This window comes from Coregonus clupeaformis, unplaced genomic scaffold (genome assembly GCF_020615455.1).
Source record: "Coregonus clupeaformis isolate EN_2021a unplaced genomic scaffold, ASM2061545v1 scaf0153, whole genome shotgun sequence".
Lineage (NCBI taxonomy): Eukaryota > Metazoa > Chordata > Actinopteri > Salmoniformes > Salmonidae > Coregonus > Coregonus clupeaformis.
This window is the reverse complement of record NW_025533608.1, coordinates 297501-302500: the sequence shown is the minus strand read 5'-3', so window position 1 is coordinate 302500 and position 5000 is coordinate 297501. Positions and strand designations below refer to the sequence as shown.

Sequence of the window (5000 nt, the reverse complement as noted above, 5' to 3'; positions counted from 1 at the left end):
AGCGACCTAAGGATTGCTGCAATTTCACCTACAGTCGTCCGCTCTACCAACTGAGCTATCGAAGGTGACAGGAAAAAAGCAACGCCGATCCCTTAGATTCAATAAGGAGGGTCAGAAGAGATGCTGAATCACAGCTGCCCTTTTATAGCTTGACCTGATGAGATTGGTGGGTCCATGGAGATGCCAGGGATTGAACCCAGGGCCTCATACATGCAAAGCATGCGCTCTACCACTGAGCTACATCCCCTCTACCACTGAGCTACATCCCCTCAGCTGGCAAGTAGTTGCATATGGAGATAGAGAAAAAAAGAGCAGAGGGAAAAGAATGCTGTTTAGCCCCTTCAAGGATTTGGATCTCAGACCTGTCCCTGGTGGTCTAGTGGTTAGGATTCGGTGCTCTCACTGCCGCGGCGATGGTTCGATTCCCGGTCAGGGAATGAAACATTTTTGGGAAAACACAACGCAAACATCTCATACGTCTAAAAAGTTGGCACAAGCCACAAAAATAGTTGCCCCCCTTTGAGCCAGTGACCTCAGGATTCTTGAAATTTCACCTACAGTGATTTTGCTCTACCAACTGAGGTATCGAAGGTCAACAAGTGAAGGATTTGGCACTCTCCGAGAAAGATAATCTTTTGGGCAAGCACAATCAATCTGCACTTTCGTAAAAAAGTTGGCGAAAACCACAGGAAAAGCTACCCTCCTTCGAGCCGGATTTGAACCAGCGACCTAAGGATTGCTGCAATTTCACCTACAGTCGTCCGCTCTACCAACTGAGCTATCGAAGGTGACAGGAAAAAAGCAACGCCGATCCCTTAGATTCAATAAGGAGGGTCAGAAGAGATGCTGAATCACAGCTGCCCTTTTATAGCTTGACCTGATGAGCTTGGTGGGTTCATGGAGATGCCGGGGATTGAACCCGGGGCCTCATACATGCAAAGCATGCGCTCTACCACTGAGCTACATCCCCTCAGCTGGCAAGTAGTTGCATATGGAGATAGAGAAAAAAAGAGCAGAGGGAAAAGAATGCTGTTTAGCCCCTTCAAGGATTTGGATCTCAGACCTGTCCCTGGTGGTCTAGTGGTTAGGATTTTGCGCTCTCACCGCCGCGGCCCGGGTTCGATTCCCGGTCAGGGAATGAAACATTTTTGGGAAAACACAACGCAAACATCTCATACGTCTAAAAAGTTGGCACAAGCCACAAAAATAGTTGCCCCCTTTGAGCCAGTGACCTCAGGATTCTTGAAATTTCACCTACAGTGATTTTCCTCTACCAACTGAGGTATCGAAGGTCAACAAGTGAAGGATTTGGCACTCTCCGAGAAAGATAATCTTTTGGGCAAGCACAATCAATCTGCACTTTCGTAAAAAAGTTGGCGAAAACCACAGGAAAAATACCCTCCTTCGAGCCGGATTTGAACCAGCGACCTAAGGATTGCTGCAATTTCACCTACAGTCGTCCGCTCTACCAACTGAGCTATCGAAGGTGACAGGAAAAAAGCAACGCCGATCCCTTAGATTCAATAAGGAGGGTCAGAAGAGATGCTGAATCACAGCTGCCCTTTTATAGCTTGACCTGATGAGATTGGTGGGTCCATGGAGATGCCAGGGATTGAACCCAGGGCCTCATACATGCAAAGCATGCGCTCTACCACTGAGCTACATCCCCTCTACCACTGAGCTACATCCCCTCAGCTGGCAAGTAGTTGCATATGGAGATAGAGAAAAAAAGAGCAGAGGGAAAAGAATGCTGTTTAGCCCCTTCAAGGATTTGGATCTCAGACCTGTCCCTGGTGGTCTAGTGGTTAGGATTCGGTGCTCTCACTGCCGCGGCGATGGTTCGATTCCCGGTCAGGGAATGAAACATTTTTGGGAAAACACAACGCAAACATCTCATACGTCTAAAAAGTTGGCACAAGCCACAAAAATAGTTGCCCCCCTTGAGCCAGTGACCTCAGGATTCTTGAAATTTCACCTACAGTGATTTTGCTCTACCAACTGAGGTATCGAAGGTCAACAAGTGAAGGATTTGGCACTCTCCGAGAAAGATAATCTTTTGGGCAAGCACAATCAATCTGCACTTTCGTAAAAAAGTTGGCGAAAACCACAGGAAAATCTACCCTCCTTCGAGCCGGATTTGAACCAGCGACCTAAGGATTGCTGCAATTTCACCTACAGTCCTCCGCTCTACCAACTGAGCTATCGAAGGTGACAGGGAAAAAGCAACGCCGATCCCTTAGATTCAATAAGGAGGGTCAGAAGAGATGCTGAATCACAGCTGCCCTTTTATAGCTTGACCTGATGAGATTGGTGGGTCCATGGAGATGCCGGGGATTGAACCCGGGGCCTCATACATGCAAAGCATGCGCTCTACCACTGAGCTACATCCCCTCAGCTGGCAAGTAGTTGCATATGGAGATAGAGAAAAAAAGAGCAGAGGGAAAAGAATGCTGTTTAGCCCCTTCAAGGATTTGGATCTCAGACCTGTCCCTGGTGGTCTAGTGGTTAGGATTCGGCGCTCTCACCGCCGCGGCCCGGGTTCGATTCCTGGTCAGGGAATGAAACATTTTTTGGGAAAACACAACGCAAACATCTCATACGTCTAAAAAGTTGGCCCAAGCCACAAAAATTGTTGCCCCCCTTTGAGCCAGTGACGTCAGGATTCTTGAAATTTCACCTACAGTGATTTTGCTCTACCAACTGAGGTATCGAAGGTCAACAAGTGAAGGATTTGGCACTCTCCGAGAAAGATAATCTTTTGGGCAAGCACAATCAATCTGCACTTTCGTAAAAAAGTTGGCGAAAACCACAGGAAAAAATACCCTCCTTCGAGCCGGATTTGAACCAGCGACCTAAGGATTGCTGCAATTTCACCTACAGTCGTCCGCTCTACCAACTGAGCTATCGAAGGTGACAGGAAAATGCAACGCCGATCCCTTAGATTCAATAAGGAGGGTCAGAAGAGATGCTGAATCACAGCTGCCCTTTTATAGCTTGACCTGATGAGATTGGTGGGTCCATGGAGATGCCAGGGATTGAACCCAGGGCCTCATACATGCAAAGCATGCGCTCTACCACTGAGCTACATCCCCTCTACCACTGAGCTACATCCCCTCAGCTGGCAAGTAGTTGCATATGGAGATAGAGAAAAAAAGAGCAGAGGGAAAAGAATGCTGTTTAGCCCCTTCAAGGATTTGGATCTCAGACCTGTCCCTGGTGGTCTAGTGGTTAGGATTCGGTGCTCTCACTGCCGCGGCGATGGTTCGATTCCCGGTCAGGGAATGAAACATTTTTGGGAAAACACAACGCAAACATCTCATACGTCTAAAAAAGTTGGCACAAGCCACAAAAATAGTTGCCCCCCTTTGAGCCAGTGACCTCAGGATTCTTGAAATTTCACCTACAGTGATTTTGCTCTACCAACTGAGGTATCGAAGGTCAACAAGTGAAGGATTTGGCACTCTCCGAGAAAGATAATCTTTTGGGCAAGCACAATCAATCTGCACTTTCGTAAAAAAGTTGGCGAAAACCACAGGAAAAGCTACCCTCCTTCGAGCCGGATTTGAACCAGCGACCTAAGGATTGCTGCAATTTCACCTACAGTCGTCCGCTCTACCAACTGAGCTATCGAAGGTGACAGGAAAAAAGCAACGCCGATCCCTTAGATTCAATAAGGAGGGTCAGAAGAGATGCTGAATCAAAGCTGCCCTTTTATAGCTTGACCTGATGAGCTTGGTGGGTCCATGGAGATGCCGGGGATTGAACCCGGGGCCTCATACATGCAAAGCATGCGCTCTACCACTGAGCTACATCCCCTCAGCTGGCAAGTAGTTGCATATGGAGATAGAGAAAAAAAGAGCAGAGGGAAAAGAATGCTGTTTAGCCCCTTCAAGGATTTGGATCTCAAACCTGTCCCTAGTGGTCTAGTGGTTAGGATTTTGCGCTCTCACCGCCGCGGCCCGGGTTCGATTCCCGGTCAGGGAATGAAACATTTTTGAGAAAACACAACGCAAACATCTCATACGTCTAAAAAGTTGGCACAAGCTACAAAAATAGTTGCCCCCCTTTGAGCCAGTGACCTCAGGATTCTTGAAATTTCACCTACAGTGATTTTCCTCTACCAACTGAGGTATCGAAGGTCAACAAGTGAAGGATTTGGCACTCTCCGAGAAAGATAATCTTTTGGGCAAGCACAATCAATCTGCACTTTCGTAAAAAAGTTGGCGAAAACCACAGGAAAAAATACCCTCCTTCGAGCCGGATTTGAACCAGCGACCTAAGGATTGCTGCAATTTCACCTACAGTCGTCCGCTCTACCAACTGAGCTATCGAAGGTGACAGGAAAAAAGCAACGCCGATCCCTTAGATTCAATAAGGAGGGTCAGAAGAGATGCTGAATCACAGCTGCCCTTTTATAGCTTGACCTGATGAGATTGGTGGGTCCATGGAGATGCCGGGGATTGAACCCGGGGCCTCATACATGCAAAGCATGCGCTCTACCACTGAGCTACCCACTACATCCCCTCAGCTGGCAAGTAGTTGCATATGGAGATAGAGAAAAAAAGAGCAGAGGGAAAAGAATGCTGTTTAGCCCCTTCAAGGATTTGGATCTCAGACCTGTCCCTGGTGGTCTAGTGGTTAGGATTCGGTGCTCTCACCGCCGCGGCGCTGGGTTCGATTCCCGGTCAGGGAATGAAACATTTTTGGGAAAACACAACGCAAACATCTCATACGTCTAAAAAGTTGGCACAAGCCACAAAAATAGTTGCCCCCTTGAGCCAGTGACCTCAGGATTCTTGAAATTTCACCTACAGTGATTTTGCTCTACCAACTGAGGTATCGAAGGTCAACAAGTGAAGGATTTGGCACTCTCCGAGAAAGATAATCTTTTGGGCAAGCACAATCAATCTGCACTTTCGTAAAAAAGTTGGCGAAAACCACAGGAAAAAATACCCTCCTTCGAGCCGGATTTGAACCAGCGACCTAAGGATTGCTGCAAT

General features: G+C 47.6%; 15 non-coding genes across 15 annotated transcripts in view; 4 read left to right on the top strand and 11 right to left on the bottom strand.

Moving 5' to 3' along the window:
• trnay-gua overlaps positions 1–65 on the bottom strand; it is an 87-nt gene extending 22 nt beyond the window's left edge. Inside the window, 2 exon segments of the tRNA in view lie at positions 1–14; positions 29–65. The exon segment at positions 1–14 is cut by the window's left edge and continues 22 nt beyond it. This is a non-coding gene — a tRNA (tRNA-Tyr).
• A 636-nt stretch (positions 66–701) lies between these two features.
• Positions 702–788, bottom strand: trnay-gua. Its single transcript is given in 2 exon segments — positions 702–737; positions 752–788. It is a non-coding gene; the product is annotated as a tRNA-Tyr (tRNA).
• Positions 789–898: 110 nt separating this feature from the next.
• trnaa-ugc lies at positions 899–970 on the bottom strand. The gene has a single exon. It is a non-coding gene; the product is annotated as a tRNA-Ala (tRNA).
• Positions 971–1066: 96 nt separating this feature from the next.
• On the top strand, positions 1067–1138 carry trnae-cuc. The gene has a single exon. It is a non-coding gene; the product is annotated as a tRNA-Glu (tRNA).
• Positions 1139–1400: 262 nt separating this feature from the next.
• On the bottom strand, positions 1401–1487 carry trnay-gua. The gene is given in 2 exon segments: positions 1401–1436; positions 1451–1487. It is a non-coding gene; the product is annotated as a tRNA-Tyr (tRNA).
• A 635-nt stretch (positions 1488–2122) lies between these two features.
• On the bottom strand, positions 2123–2209 carry trnay-gua. The gene is given in 2 exon segments: positions 2123–2158; positions 2173–2209. It is a non-coding gene; the product is annotated as a tRNA-Tyr (tRNA).
• A 110-nt stretch (positions 2210–2319) lies between these two features.
• trnaa-ugc lies at positions 2320–2391 on the bottom strand. Its single transcript has one exon. It is a non-coding gene; the product is annotated as a tRNA-Ala (tRNA).
• Positions 2392–2487: 96 nt separating this feature from the next.
• trnae-cuc lies at positions 2488–2559 on the top strand. Its single transcript has one exon. It is a non-coding gene; the product is annotated as a tRNA-Glu (tRNA).
• A 265-nt stretch (positions 2560–2824) lies between these two features.
• On the bottom strand, positions 2825–2911 carry trnay-gua. The gene is given in 2 exon segments: positions 2825–2860; positions 2875–2911. It is a non-coding gene; the product is annotated as a tRNA-Tyr (tRNA).
• Positions 2912–3547: 636 nt separating this feature from the next.
• On the bottom strand, positions 3548–3634 carry trnay-gua. The gene is given in 2 exon segments: positions 3548–3583; positions 3598–3634. It is a non-coding gene; the product is annotated as a tRNA-Tyr (tRNA).
• Positions 3635–3744: 110 nt separating this feature from the next.
• On the bottom strand, positions 3745–3816 carry trnaa-ugc. Its single transcript has one exon. It is a non-coding gene; the product is annotated as a tRNA-Ala (tRNA).
• A 96-nt stretch (positions 3817–3912) lies between these two features.
• trnae-cuc lies at positions 3913–3984 on the top strand. The gene has a single exon. It is a non-coding gene; the product is annotated as a tRNA-Glu (tRNA).
• A 264-nt stretch (positions 3985–4248) lies between these two features.
• trnay-gua lies at positions 4249–4335 on the bottom strand. Its single transcript is given in 2 exon segments — positions 4249–4284; positions 4299–4335. It is a non-coding gene; the product is annotated as a tRNA-Tyr (tRNA).
• A 285-nt stretch (positions 4336–4620) lies between these two features.
• Positions 4621–4693, top strand: trnae-cuc. Its single transcript has one exon. It is a non-coding gene; the product is annotated as a tRNA-Glu (tRNA).
• A 262-nt stretch (positions 4694–4955) lies between these two features.
• trnay-gua overlaps positions 4956–5000 on the bottom strand; it is an 87-nt gene continuing 42 nt past the window's right edge. The window contains exon 2 of the tRNA in view: positions 4956–4991. This is a non-coding gene — a tRNA (tRNA-Tyr). The remainder of the gene's footprint in view (positions 4992–5000) is intronic.